Below are 16,329 nucleotides of genomic sequence, written 5' to 3'. Positions count from 1 at the left end.
TAATTAGTGGACTGTGGGTAATTAGTGGACTGTGGGTAATTGGTGGACTGTGGGTAATTGGAGGACTGTGGCTAATTGGAGGACTGTGGGTAATTAGTGGACTGTGGGTAATTGGTGGACTGTGGGTAATTGGAGGACTGTGGGTAATTAGTGGACGGTGGGTAATTAGTGGACTGTGGGTAATTGGTGGACTGTGGGTAATTGGAGGACTGTGGCTAATTGGAGGACTGTGGGTAATTAGTGGACTGTGGGTAATTGGTGGACTGTGGGTAATTGGTGGACTGTGGGTAATTGGTTGACTGTGGGTAATTGGAGGACTGGGTAATTAGTGGACTGTGGGTAATTAGTGGACTGTGGGTAATTGGAGGACTGTGGGTAATTAGTGGACTGTGGGTAATTAGTGGACTGTGGGTAATTGGTGGACTGTGGGTAATTGGAGGACTGGGTAATTAGTGGACTGTGGGTAATTGGACTGTGGGTAATTGGTGGACTGTGGGTAATTGGAGGACTGTGGGTAATTGCAGGACTGTGGATAATTGGAGGACTGTGGGTAATTGGAGGACTGTGGGTAATTGCAGGACTGTGGGTAATTGCAGGACTGTGGGTAATTGGAGGACTGTGGTTAATTGCAGGACTGTGGGTAATTGCAGGACTGTGGGTAATTAGTGGACTGTGGGTAATTGGAGGACTATGTGTAATTACAGTACTGTGGGTAATTGGAGGACTATGGGTAATTGCAGGACTGTGGGTAATTGGTGGACTGTGGGTAATGGGAGGACTATGGGTAATTGGAGGACTATGGGTAATTGGAGGACTGTGGGTAATTGGAGGACTGTGGGTAATTGGAGGACTATGGGTAATTGGAGGACTACGGGTAATTGGAGCACTGTGGGTAATTGGAGGACTATGGGTAATTGGAGGACTATGGGTAATTACAGGACTGTGGGCAATTGGTGGACTGTGGGTAATTGGAGGACTATGGGTAATTGGAGGACAACGGGTAATTGCAGGACTGGGCAATTGGTGGACTGTGGGTAATTGGTGGACTGTGGGGAATTGGAGGACTGTGGGTAATTGGAGGACAGTGGTTAATTGCAGGACTGTGGGTAATTGCAGGGCTGTGGATAATTAGTGGACTGTGGGTAATTGGTGGACTGTGGGTAATTGGAGGTCGATGGGTAATTGCAGGACTGTGGGTAATTGGTGGACTGTGGGTAATGGGAGGAGTACGGGTAATTGGAGGACTGTGGGTAATTGGAGGACTATGGGTAATTGGAGGACTGTGGGTAATTGGAGGACTGTGGGTAATTGGAGGACTACGGGTAATTGGAGGACTGTGGGTAATTGGAGGACTATGGGTAATTGGAGGACTATGGGTAATTGGAGGACTGTGGGTAATTGGAGGACTATGGGTAATTACAGGACTGTGGGCAATTGGTGGACTGTGGGTAATTGGAGGACTATGGCTAATTGGAGGACAATGGGTCATTGCAGGACTATGGGCAATTGGTGGACTGTGGGTAATTGGTGGACTGTGAGTAATTGGAGGACTGTGGGTAATTGGAGGACTGTGGGTAATTGGAGGACTGTGGTTAATTGGAGGACTGTGGGCAATTGGAGGACTGTGGTTAATTGCAGGACTGTGGGTAATTGCAGGACTGTGGGTAATTAGTGGACTGTGGGTAATTGGTGGACTGTGGGTAATTGGAGGACTGTGGGTAATTGGAGGACTGTGGGTAATTGGAGGACTGTGGTTAATTGCAGGACTGTGGGTAATTGCAGGACTGTGGGTAATTAGTGGACTGTGGGTAATTGGTGGACTGTGGGTAATTGGAGGACTGTGGGTAATTGGAGGACTATGGGTAATTGGAGGACTATGGGTAATTGGAGGACTGTGGGTACTTGGAGGACTGTGGGTAATTGCAGGACTGTGGGTAATTGCAGGACTGTGGGTAATTGCAGGACTATGGGTAATTGGAGGACTGTGGGTAATTGGAGGACGATGGGTAATTGGTGGACTGTGGGTATTTGGTGGACTGTGGGTAATTGGTGGACTGTGGGTAATTGCAGGATTGTGGGTAATTGGAGGACTATGGGTAATTGGTGGACTGTGGGTAATTAGTGGACTGTGGGTAATTGGTGGACTGTGGGTAATTGCAGGACTGTGGGTAATTGTAGGACTGTGGGTAATTGGAGGACTGTGGGGAATTGGTGGACTGTGGGTAATTGGAGGACTATGGGTAATTGGTGGACTGTGGGTAATAGCAGGACTGTGGGTAATTGGTGGACTGTGGGTAATTGGAGGACTGTGGGTAATTGGTGGACTGTGGGTAATTGGAGGACTGTGGGTAATTGGTGGTCTGTGGGTAATTGGAGGACTGTGGGTAATTGCAGGACTGTGGGTAATTGGAAGACTATGGGTAATTGGAGGAATGTGGGTAATTGCAGGACTGTGGGTAATTGGAGGACTGTGGGTAATTGCAGGACTGTAGGTAATTGCAGGACTGTGGGTAATTGGAGGACTGTGGGTAATTGCAGGACTGTGGGTAATTACAGGACTGTGGGCAATTGCAGGACTATGGGTAATTGCAGGACTGTGGGTAATTAGTGGACTGTGGGTAATTGGTGGACTGTGGGTAATTGGAGGACTGTGGGTAATTGGAGGACTATGGGTAATTAGTGAACTGTGGGTAATTGGTGGACTGTGGGTAATTGGAGGACTGTGGGTAATTAGTGGACTGTGGGTAATTGGTGGACTGTGGGTAATTGGAGGACTATGGGTAATTGGAGGACTGTGGGTAATTAGTGGACTGTGGGGAATTGGAGGACTGTGGGTAATTGGAGGACTGTGGGTAATTGGAGGACTATGGGTAATTGCTGGACTGTGGGTAATTGCAGGACTGTGGGTAATTGGAGGACTATGGGTAATTGCAGGACTATGGGTAATTGGAGGACTATGGGTAATTATAGGACTGTGGGCAATTGGTGGACTGTGGGTAATTGGAGGACTATGGGTAATTGGAGGACTATGGGTCATTGCAGGACTATGGGCAATTGGTGGACTGTGGGTAATTGGTGGACTGTGGGTAATTGGAGGACTGTGGGTAATTGCAGGAATGTGGGTATTTGTAGGACTGTGGGTAATTGGAGGACTGTGGGTAATTGGTGGACTGTGGGTAATTGGAGGACTATGGGTAATTGCAGGACTGTGGGTAATTGCAGGACTGTGGGTAATTGGAGGACTGTGGGTAATTGGAGGACTGTGGGTAATTGGGGGACTGTGGGTAATTGCAGGACTGTGGGGAATTGGAGAACTGTGGGTAATTGGATGACTGTAGGTAATGGCAGGACTGTGGGTAATTGCAGGACTGTGGGTAATTGCAGGACTGTGGGTAATTGCAGGACTGTGGGTAATTACAGGACTGTGGGTAATTGCAGGACTATGGGTAATTGCAGGACTGTGGGTAATTGGTGGAATGTGGGTAATTGGAGGACCGTGGGTAATTAGTGGACTGTGGGTAATTAGTGGACTGTGGGTAATTGGAGGACTGTGGGTAATTAGTGGACTGTGGGTAATTAGTGGACTGTGGGTAATTGGTGGACTGTGGGTAATTGGAGGACTGTGGCTAATTGGAGGACTGTGGGTAATTAGTGGACTGTGGGTAATTGGTGGACTGTGGGTAATTGGTGGACTGTGGGTAATTGGAGGACTGGGTAATTAGTGGACTGTGGGTAATTGGACTGTGGGTAATTGGTGGACTGTGGGTAATTGGAGGACTGTGGGTAATTGCAGGACTGTGGGTAATTGGAGGACTGTGGGTAATTGGAGGACTGTGGGTAATTGCAGGACTATGGGTAATTGGAGGACTGTGGTTAATTGCAGGACTGTGGGTAATTGCAGGACTGTGGGTAATTAGTGGACTGTGGGTAATTGGAGGACTATGTGTAATTACAGTACTGTGGGTAATTGGAGGACTATGGGTAATTGCAGGACTGTGGGTAATTGGTGCACTGTGGGTAATGGGAGGACTATGGGTAATTGGAGGACTATGGGTAATTGGAGGACTGTGGGTAATTGGAGGACTGTGGGTAATTGGAGGACTATGGGTAATTGGAGGACTACGGGTAATTGGAGCACTGTGGGTAATTGGAGGACTATGGGTAATTGGAGGACTATGGGTAATTACAGGACTGTGGGCAATTGGTGGACTGTGGGTAATTGGAGGACTATGGGTAATTGGAGGACAACGGGTAATTGCAGGACTGGGCAATTGGTGGACTGTGGGTAATTGGTGGACTGTGGGGAATTGGAGGACTGTGGGTAATTGGAGGACTGTGGTTAATTGCAGGACTGTGGGTAATTGCAGGGCTGTGGATAATTAGTGGACTGTGGGTAATTGGTGGACTGTGGGTAATTGGAGGTCGATGGGTAATTGCAGGACTGTGGGTAATTGGTGGACTGTGGGTAATGGGAGGAGTACGGGTAATTGGAGGACTGTGGGTAATTGGAGGACTATGGGTAATTGGAGGACTGTGGGTATATGGAGGACTGTGGGTAATTGGAGGACTACGGGTAATTGGAGGACTGTGGGTAATTGGAGGACTATGGGTAATTGGAGGACTACGGGTAATTGGAGGACTGTGGGTAATTGGAGGACTATGGGTAATTGGAGGACTATGGGTAATTACAGGACTGTGGGCAATTGGTGGACTGTGGGTAATTGGAGGACTATGGCTAATTGGAGGACAATGGGTCATTGCAGGACTATGGGCAATTGGTGGACTGTGGGTAATTGGTGGACTGTGAGTAATTGGAGGACTGTGGGTAATTGGAGGACTGTGGGTAATTGGAGGACTGTGGTTAATTGGAGGACTGTGGGTAATTGGAGGACTGTGGTTAATTGCAGGACTGTGGGTAATTGCAGGACTGTGGGTAATTAGTGGACTGTGGGTAATTGGTGGACTGTGGGTAATTGGAGGACTGTGGGTAATTGGAGGACTGTGGGTAATTGGAGGACTGTGGTTAATTGCAGGACTGTGGGTAATTGCAGGACTGTGGGTAATTAGTGGACTGTGGGTAATTGGTGGACTGTGGGTAATTGGAGGACTGTGGGTAATTGGAGGACTATGGGTAATTGGAGGACTATGGGTAATTGGAGGACTGTGGGTACTTGGAGGACTGTGGGTAATTGCAGGACTGTGGGTAATTGCAGGACTGTGGGTAATTGCAGGACTATGGGTAATTGGAGGACTGTGGGTAATTGGAGGACGATGGGTAATTGGTGGACTGTGGGTATTTGGTGGACTGTGGGTAATTGATGGACTGTGGGTAATTGCAGGATTGTGGGTAATTGGAGGACTATGGGTAATTGGTGGACTGTGGGTAATTAGTGGACTGTGGGTAATTGGTGGACTGTGGGTAATTGCAGGACTGTGGGTAATTGTAGGACTGTGGGTAATTGGAGGACTGTGGGGAATTGGTGGACTGTGGGTAATTGGAGGACTATGGGTAATTGGTGGACTGTGGGTAATAGCAGGACTGTGGGTAATTGGTGGACTGTGGGTAATTGGAGGACTGTGGGTAATTGGTGGACTGTGGGTAATTGGAGGACTGTGGGTAATTGGTGGTCTGTGGGTAATTGGAGGACTGTGGGTAATTGCAGGACTGTGGGTAATTGGAAGACTATGGGTAATTGGAGGAATGTGGGTAATTGCAGGACTGTGGGTAATTGGAGGACTGTGGGTAATTGCAGGACTGTAGGTAATTGCAGGACTGTGGGTAATTGGAGGACTGTGGGTAATTGCAGGACTGTGGGTAATTACAGGACTGTGGGCAATTGCAGGACTATGGGTAATTGCAGGACTGTGGGTAATTAGTGGACTGTGGGTAATTGGTGGAATGTGGGTAATTGGAGGATTGTGGGTAATTGGTGGACTGTGGGTAATTGGTGGACTGTGGGTAATTGCAGGACTGTGGGTAATTGGAGGACTGTGTGTAATTGCAGCACTGTGGTTAATTGCAGGACTGTGGTTAATTGGAGGACTGAGGGTAATTGGAGGACTATGGGTAATTTCAGGATTGGGGTAATTGGAGGGCTGTGGGTAATTGGAGGACAATGGGTAATTGGAGGACTATGGGTAATTGCACGACTATGGGCAATTGGTGGACTGTGGGTAATTGGTGGACTGTGGGTAATTGGTGGACTGTGGGTAATTGGTGGACTGTGGGTAATTGGAGGACTGTGGGTAATTGGAGGACTGTCGGTAATTGGAGGACTGTGGGTAATTGTAGGACTGTGGGTAATTACAGGACTGTGGGTAATTGGTGGACTGTGGGTAATTGCAGGACTGTGGGTAATTGGTGGACTGTGGGTAATTGCAGGACTGTGGGTAATTGGAGGACTGTGGGTAATTGGTGGACTGTGGGTAATTGCAGGACTGTGGGTAATTGGTATACTGTGGGTAATTGGAGGACTGTGGGTAATTGGTGGACTGTGGGTAATTGGAGGACTATGGGTAATTGCAGGACTGTGGGTAATTGGAGAACTGTGGGTAATTGGTGGACTGTGGGTAATTTGAGGACTATGGCTAATTGGTGGACTGTGCATAATTAGTGGACTGTGGGTAATTGGTGGACTGTGGGTAATTGGAGGACTATGGGTAATTGGAGGACTGCAGTTAATTGCAGGACTGTGGCTAATTGAAGGACTATGGGTAATTACAGGACTGTGGGTAATTGCAGGACTATTGGTAATTGCAGGACTGTGGGTAATTGGAGGACTGTGGGTAATTGGTGGACTGTGGGTAATTGGAGGACTGTAGGTAATTGGTGGACTGTGGCTAATTGCAGGACTGTGGCTAATTGGAGGATTGTGGGTAATTGCAGGACTGTAGGTAATTGCAGGACTGTGGCTAATTGGAGGACTATGGGTAATTACAGGACTGTGGGTAATTGCAGGACTGTGGGTAATTGGAGGACTGTGGGTAATTGGTGGACTGTGGGTAATTGGAGGACTGTGGGTAATTGGAGGACTGTGGGTAATTGTTGTCTGTGGGTAATTAGTGGACTGTGGGTAATTAGTGGACTGTGGGTAATTGGTGGACTGTGGGTAATTGGAGGACTGTGGGTAATTAGTGGACTGTGGGTAATTGGTGGACTGTGGGTAATTGGAGGAATGTGGGTAATTGCAGGACTGTGGGTAATTGGAGGACTGTGGGTAATTGGAGGACTGTGGGTAATTGCAGGACTGTGGGTAATTGGAGGACTGTGGTTAATTGCAGGACTGTGGGTAATTGCAGGACTGTGGGTAATTAGTGGACTGTGGGTAATTGGAGGACTATGTGTAATTACAGTACTGTGGGTAATTGGAGGACTATGGGTAATTGCAGGACTGTGGGTAATTGGTGCACTGTGGGTAATGGGAGGACTATGGGTAATTGGAGGACTATGGGTAATTGGAGGACTGTGGGTAATTGGAGGACTGTGGGTAATTGGAGGACTATGGGTAATTGGAGGACTACGGGTAATTGGAGCACTGTGGGTAATTGGAGGACTATGGGTAATTGGAGGACTATGGGTAATTACAGGACTGTGGGCAATTGGTGGACTGTGGGTAATTGGAGGACTATGGGTAATTGGAGGACAACAGGTAATTGCAGGACTGGGCAATTGGTGGACTGTGGGTAATTGGTGGACTGTGGGGAATTGGAGGACTGTGGGTAATTGGAGGACTGTGGTTAATTGCAGGACTGTGGGTAATTGCAGGGCTGTGGATAATTAGTGGACTGTGGGTAATTGGTGGACTGTGGGTAATTGGAGGTCGATGGGTAATTGCAGGACTGTGGGTAATTGGTGGACTGTGGGTAATGGGAGGAGTACGGGTAATTGGAGGACTGTGGGTAATTGGAGGACTATGGGTAATTGGAGGACTGTGGGTAATTGGAGGACTGTGGGTAATTGGAGGACTACGGGTAATTGGAGGACTGTGGGTAATTGGAGGACTATGGGTAATTGGAGGACTACGGGTAATTGGAGGACTGTGGGTAATTGGAGGACTATGGGTAATTGGAGGACTATGGGTAATTACAGGACTGTGGGCAATTGGTGGACTGTGGGTAATTGGAGGACTATGGCTAATTGGAGGACAATGGGTCATTGCAGGACTATGGGCAATTGGTGGACTGTGGGTAATTGGTGGACTGTGAGTAATTGGAGGACTGTGGGTAATTGGAGGACTGTGGGTAATTGGAGGACTGTGGTTAATTGGAGGACTGTGGGTAATTGGAGGACTGTGGTTAATTGCAGGACTGTGGGTAATTGCAGGACTGTGGGTAATTAGTGGACTGTGGGTAATTGGTGGACTGTGGGTAATTGGAGGACTGTGGGTAATTGGAGGACTGTGGGTAATTGGAGGACTGTGGTTAATTGCAGGACTGTGGGTAATTGCAGGACTGTGGGTAATTAGTGGACTGTGGGTAATTGGTGGACTGTGGGTAATTGGAGGACTGTGGGTAATTGGAGGACTATGGGTAATTGGAGGACTATGGGTAATTGGAGGACTGTGGGTACTTGGAGGACTGTGGGTAATTGCAGGACTGTGGGTAATTGCAGGACTGTGGGTAATTGCAGGACTATGGGTAATTGGAGGACTGTGGGTAATTGGAGGACGATGGGTAATTGGTGGACTGTGGGTAATTGGAGGACTGTGGGTAATTGGTGGTCTGTGGGTAATTGGAGGACTGTGGGTAATTGCAGGACTGTGGGTAATTGGAAGACTATGGGTAATTGGAGGAATGTGGGTAATTGCAGGACTGTGGGTAATTGGAGGACTGTGGGTAATTGCAGGACTGTAGGTAATTGCAGGACTGTGGGTAATTGGAGGACTGTGGGTAATTGCAGGACTGTGGGTAATTACAGGACTGTGGGCAATTGCAGGACTATGGGTAATTGCAGGACTGTGGGTAATTAGTGGACTGTGGGTAATTGGTGGACTGTGGGTAATTGGAGGACTGTGGGTAATTGGAGGACTATGGGTAATTAGTGAACTGTGGGTAATTGGTGGACTGTGGGTAATTGGAGGACTGTGGGTAATTAGTGGACTGTGGGTAATTGGTGGACTGTGGGTAATTGGAGGACTATGGGTAATTGGAGGACTGTGGGTAATTAGTGGACTGTGGGGAATTGGAGGACTGTGGGTAATTGGAGGACTGTGGGTAATTGGAGGACTATGGGTAATTGCTGGACTGTGGGTAATTGCAGGACTGTGGGTAATTGGAGGACTATGGGTAATTGCAGGACTATGGGTAATTGGAGGACTATGGGTAATTATAGGACTGTGGGCAATTGGTGGACTGTGGGTAATTGGAGGACTATGGGTAATTGGAGGACTATGGGTCATTGCAGGACTATGGGCAATTGGTGGACTGTGGGTAATTGGTGGACTGTGGGTAATTGGAGGACTGTGGGTAATTGCAGGAATGTGGGTATTTGTAGGACTGTGGGTAATTGGAGGACTGTGGGTAATTGGTGGACTGTGGGTAATTGGAGGACTATGGGTAATTGCAGGACTGTGGGTAATTGCAGGACTGTGGGTAATTGGAGGACTGTGGGTAATTGGAGGACTGTGGGTAATTGGGGGACTGTGGGTAATTGCAGGACTGTGGGGAATTGGAGAACTGTGGGTAATTGGATGACTGTAGGTAATGGCAGGACTGTGGGTAATTGCAGGACTGTGGGTAATTGCAGGACTGTGGGTAATTGCAGGACTGTGGGTAATTACAGGACTGTGGGTAATTGCAGGACTATGGGTAATTGCAGGACTGTGGGTAATTGGTGGAATGTGGGTAATTGGAGGACCGTGGGTAATTAGTGGACTGTGGGTAATTAGTGGACTGTGGGTAATTGGAGGACTGTGGGTAATTAGTGGACTGTGGGTAATTAGTGGACTGTGGGTAATTGGTGGACTGTGGGTAATTGGAGGACTGTGGCTAATTGGAGGACTGTGGGTAATTAGTGGACTGTGGGTAATTGGTGGACTGTGGGTAATTGGTGGACTGTGGGTAATTGGAGGACTGGGTAATTAGTGGACTGTGGGTAATTGGACTGTGGGTAATTGGTGGACTGTGGGTAATTGGAGGACTGTGGGTAATTGCAGGACTGTGGGTAATTGGAGGACTGTGGGTAATTGGAGGACTGTGGGTAATTGCAGGACTGTGGGTAATTGGAGGACTGTGGTTAATTGCAGGACTGTGGGTAATTGCAGGACTGTGGGTAATTAGTGGACTGTGGGTAATTGGAGGACTATGTGTAATTACAGTACTGTGGGTAATTGGAGGACTATGGGTAATTGCAGGACTGTGGGTAATTGGTGCACTGTGGGTAATGGGAGGACTATGGGTAATTGGAGGACTATGGGTAATTGGAGGACTGTGGGTAATTGGAGGACTGTGGGTAATTGGAGGACTATGGGTAATTGGAGGACTACGGGTAATTGGAGCACTGTGGGTAATTGGAGGACTATGGGTAATTGGAGGACTATGGGTAATTACAGGACTGTGGGCAATTGGTGGACTGTGGGTAATTGGAGGACTATGGGTAATTGGAGGACAACGGGTAATTGCAGGACTGGGCAATTGGTGGACTGTGGGTAATTGGTGGACTGTGGGGAATTGGAGGACTGTGGGTAATTGGAGGACTGTGGTTAATTGCAGGACTGTGGGTAATTGCAGGGCTGTGGATAATTAGTGGACTGTGGGTAATTGGTGGACTGTGGGTAATTGGAGGTCGATGGGTAATTGCAGGACTGTGGGTAATTGGTGGACTGTGGGTAATGGGAGGAGTACGGGTAATTGGAGGACTGTGGGTAATTGGAGGACTATGGGTAATTGGAGGACTGTGGGTATATGGAGGACTGTGGGTAATTGGAGGACTACGGGTAATTGGAGGACTGTGGGTAATTGGAGGACTATGGGTAATTGGAGGACTACGGGTAATTGGAGGACTGTGGGTAATTGGAGGACTATGGGTAATTGGAGGACTATGGGTAATTACAGGACTGTGGGCAATTGGTGGACTGTGGGTAATTGGAGGACTATGGCTAATTGGAGGACAATGGGTCATTGCAGGACTATGGGCAATTGGTGGACTGTGGGTAATTGGTGGACTGTGAGTAATTGGAGGACTGTGGGTAATTGGAGGACTGTGGGTAATTGGAGGACTGTGGTTAATTGGAGGACTGTGGGTAATTGGAGGACTGTGGTTAATTGCAGGACTGTGGGTAATTGCAGGACTGTGGGTAATTAGTGGACTGTGGGTAATTGGTGGACTGTGGGTAATTGGAGGACTGTGGGTAATTGGAGGACTGTGGGTAATTGGAGGACTGTGGTTAATTGCAGGACTGTGGGTAATTGCAGGACTGTGGGTAATTAGTGGACTGTGGGTAATTGGTGGACTGTGGGTAATTGGAGGACTGTGGGTAATTGGAGGACTATGGGTAATTGGAGGACTATGGGTAATTGGAGGACTGTGGGTACTTGGAGGACTGTGGGTAATTGCAGGACTGTGGGTAATTGCAGGACTGTGGGTAATTGCAGGACTATGGGTAATTGGAGGACTGTGGGTAATTGGAGGACGATGGGTAATTGGTGGACTGTGGGTATTTGGTGGACTGTGGGTAATTGATGGACTGTGGGTAATTGCAGGATTGTGGGTAATTGGAGGACTATGGGTAATTGGTGGACTGTGGGTAATTAGTGGACTGTGGGTAATTGGTGGACTGTGGGTAATTGCAGGACTGTGGGTAATTGTAGGACTGTGGGTAATTGGAGGACTGTGGGGAATTGGTGGACTGTGGGTAATTGGAGGACTATGGGTAATTGGTGGACTGTGGGTAATAGCAGGACTGTGGGTAATTGGTGGACTGTGGGTAATTGGAGGACTGTGGGTAATTGGTGGACTGTGGGTAATTGGAGGACTGTGGGTAATTGGTGGTCTGTGGGTAATTGGAGGACTGTGGGTAATTGCAGGACTGTGGGTAATTGGAAGACTATGGGTAATTGGAGGAATGTGGGTAATTGCAGGACTGTGGGTAATTGGAGGACTGTGGGTAATTGCAGGACTGTAGGTAATTGCAGGACTGTGGGTAATTGGAGGACTGTGGGTAATTGCAGGACTGTGGGTAATTACAGGACTGTGGGCAATTGCAGGACTATGGGTAATTGCAGGACTGTGGGTAATTAGTGGACTGTGGGTAATTGGTGGAATGTGGGTAATTGGAGGATTGTGGGTAATTGGTGGACTGTGGGTAATTGGTGGACTGTGGGTAATTGCAGGACTGTGGGTAATTGGAGGACTGTGTGTAATTGCAGCACTGTGGTTAATTGCAGGACTGTGGTTAATTGGAGGACTGAGGGTAATTGGAGGACTATGGGTAATTTCAGGATTGGGGTAATTGGAGGGCTGTGGGTAATTGGAGGACAATGGGTAATTGGAGGACTATGGGTAATTGCACGACTATGGGCAATTGGTGGACTGTGGGTAATTGGTGGACTGTGGGTAATTGGTGGACTGTGGGTAATTGGTGGACTGTGGGTAATTGGAGGACTGTGGGTAATTGGAGGACTGTCGGTAATTGGAGGACTGTGGGTAATTGTAGGACTGTGGGTAATTACAGGACTGTGGGTAATTGGTGGACTGTGGGTAATTGCAGGACTGTGGGTAATTGGTGGACTGTGGGTAATTGCAGGACTGTGGGTAATTGGAGGACTGTGGGTAATTGGTGGACTGTGGGTAATTGCAGGACTGTGGGTAATTGGTATACTGTGGGTAATTGGAGGACTGTGGGTAATTGGTGGACTGTGGGTAATTGGAGGACTATGGGTAATTGCAGGACTGTGGGTAATTGGAGAACTGTGGGTAATTGGTGGACTGTGGGTAATTTGAGGACTATGGCTAATTGGTGGACTGTGCATAATTAGTGGACTGTGGGTAATTGGTGGACTGTGGGTAATTGGAGGACTATGGGTAATTGGAGGACTGCAGTTAATTGCAGGACTGTGGCTAATTGAAGGACTATGGGTAATTACAGGACTGTGGGTAATTGCAGGACTATTGGTAATTGCAGGACTGTGGGTAATTGGAGGACTGTGGGTAATTGGTGGACTGTGGGTAATTGGAGGACTGTAGGTAATTGGTGGACTGTGGCTAATTGCAGGACTGTGGCTAATTGGAGGATTGTGGGTAATTGCAGGACTGTAGGTAATTGCAGGACTGTGGCTAATTGGAGGACTATGGGTAATTACAGGACTGTGGGTAATTGCAGGACTGTGGGTAATTGGAGGACTGTGGGTAATTGGTGGACTGTGGGTAATTGGAGGACTGTGGGTAATTGGAGGACTGTGGGTAATTGTTGGACTGTGGGTAATTAGTGGACTGTGGGTAATTAGTGGACTGTGGGTAATTGGTGGACTGTGGGTAATTGGAGGACTGTGGGTAATTAGTGGACTGTGGGTAATTGGTGGACTGTGGGTAATTGGAGGAATGTGGGTAATTGCAGGACTGTGGGTAATTGGAGGACTGTGGGTAATTGGAGGACTGTGGGTAATTGCAGGACTGTGGGTAATTGGAGGACTGTGGTTAATTGCAGGACTGTGGGTAATTGCAGGACTGTGGGTAATTAGTGGACTGTGGGTAATTGGAGGACTATGTGTAATTACAGTACTGTGGGTAATTGGAGGACTATGGGTAATTGCAGGACTGTGGGTAATTGGTGCACTGTGGGTAATGGGAGGACTATGGGTAATTGGAGGACTATGGGTAATTGGAGGACTGTGGGTAATTGGAGGACTGTGGGTAATTGGAGGACTATGGGTAATTGGAGGACTACGGGTAATTGGAGCACTGTGGGTAATTGGAGGACTATGGGTAATTGGAGGACTATGGGTAATTACAGGACTGTGGGCAATTGGTGGACTGTGGGTAATTGGAGGACTATGGGTAATTGGAGGACAACAGGTAATTGCAGGACTGGGCAATTGGTGGACTGTGGGTAATTGGTGGACTGTGGGGAATTGGAGGACTGTGGGTAATTGGAGGACTGTGGTTAATTGCAGGACTGTGGGTAATTGCAGGGCTGTGGATAATTAGTGGACTGTGGGTAATTGGTGGACTGTGGGTAATTGGAGGTCGATGGGTAATTGCAGGACTGTGGGTAATTGGTGGACTGTGGGTAATGGGAGGAGTACGGGTAATTGGAGGACTGTGGGTAATTGGAGGACTATGGGTAATTGGAGGACTGTGGGTAATTGGAGGACTGTGGGTAATTGGAGGACTACGGGTAATTGGAGGACTGTGGGTAATTGGAGGACTATGGGTAATTGGAGGACTACGGGTAATTGGAGGACTGTGGGTAATTGGAGGACTATGGGTAATTGGAGGACTATGGGTAATTACAGGACTGTGGGCAATTGGTGGACTGTGGGTAATTGGAGGACTATGGCTAATTGGAGGACAATGGGTCATTGCAGGACTATGGGCAATTGGTGGACTGTGGGTAATTGGTGGACTGTGAGTAATTGGAGGACTGTGGGTAATTGGAGGACTGTGGGTAATTGGAGGACTGTGGTTAATTGGAGGACTGTGGGTAATTGGAGGACTGTGGTTAATTGCAGGACTGTGGGTAATTGCAGGACTGTGGGTAATTAGTGGACTGTGGGTAATTGGTGGACTGTGGGTAATTGGAGGACTGTGGGTAATTGGAGGACTGTGGGTAATTGGAGGACTGTGGTTAATTGCAGGACTGTGGGTAATTGCAGGACTGTGGGTAATTAGTGGACTGTGGGTAATTGGTGGACTGTGGGTAATTGGAGGACTGTGGGTAATTGGAGGACTATGGGTAATTGGAGGACTATGGGTAATTGGAGGACTGTGGGTACTTGGAGGACTGTGGGTAATTGCAGGACTGTGGGTAATTGCAGGACTGTGGGTAATTGCAGGACTATGGGTAATTGGAGGACTGTGGGTAATTGGAGGACGATGGGTAATTGGTGGACTGTGGGTATTTGGTGGACTGTGGGTAATTGATGGACTGTGGGTAATTGCAGGATTGTGGGTAATTGGAGGACTATGGGTAATTGGTGGACTGTGGGTAATTAGTGGACTGTGGGTAATTGGTGGACTGTGGGTAATTGCAGGACTGTGGGTAATTGTAGGACTGTGGGTAATTGGAGGACTGTGGGGAATTGGTGGACTGTGGGTAATTGGAGGACTATGGGTAATTGGTGGACTGTGGGTAATAGCAGGACTGTGGGTAATTGGTGGACTGTGGGTAATTGGAGGACTGTGGGTAATTGGTGGACTGTGGGTAATTGGAGGACTGTGGGTAATTGGTGGTCTGTGGGTAATTGGAGGACTGTGGGTAATTGCAGGACTGTGGGTAATTGGAAGACTATGGGTAATTGGAGGAATGTGGGTAATTGCAGGACTGTGGGTAATTGGAGGACTGTGGGTAATTGCAGGACTGTAGGTAATTGCAGGACTGTGGGTAATTGGAGGACTGTGGGTAATTGCAGGACTGTGGGTAATTACAGGACTGTGGGCAATTGCAGGACTATGGGTAATTGCAGGACTGTGGGTAATTAGTGGACTGTGGGTAATTGGTGGAATGTGGGTAATTGGAGGATTGTGGGTAATTGGTGGACTGTGGGTAATTGGTGGACTGTGGGTAATTGCAGGACTGTGGGTAATTGGAGGACTGTGTGTAATTGCAGCACTGTGGTTAATTGCAGGACTGTGGTTAATTGGAGGACTGAGGGTAATTGGAGGACTATGGGTAATTTCAGGATTGGGGTAATTGGAGGGCTGTGGGTAATTGGAGGACAATGGGTAATTGGAGGACTATGGGTAATTGCACGACTATGGGCAATTGGTGGACTGTGGGTAATTGGTGGACTGTGGGTAATTGGTGGACTGTGGGTAATTGGTGGACTGTGGGTAATTGGAGGACTGTGGGTAATTGGAGGACTGTCGGTAATTGGAGGACTGTGGGTAATTGTAGGACTGTGGGTAATTACAGGACTGTGGGTAATTGGTGGACTGTGGGTAATTGCAGGACTGTGGGTAATTGGTGGACTGTGGGTAATTGCAGGACTGTGGGTAATTGGAGGACTGTGGGTAATTGGTGGACTGTGGGTAATTGCAGGACTGTGGGTAATTGGTATACTGTGGGTAATTGGAGGACTGTGGGTAATTGGTGGACTGTGGGTAATTGGAGGACTATGGGTAATTGCAGGACTGTGGGTAATTGGAGAACTGTGGGTAATTGGTGGACTGTG

The sequence above is a fragment of the Somniosus microcephalus genome, chromosome 25, assembly GCF_052327205.1.
Source record: "Somniosus microcephalus isolate GS21.2 chromosome 25, FLI_Smic_1.0, whole genome shotgun sequence".
Taxonomy (NCBI): domain Eukaryota; kingdom Metazoa; phylum Chordata; class Chondrichthyes; order Squaliformes; family Somniosidae; genus Somniosus; species Somniosus microcephalus.
This window is presented reverse-complemented; position numbering follows the sequence as displayed.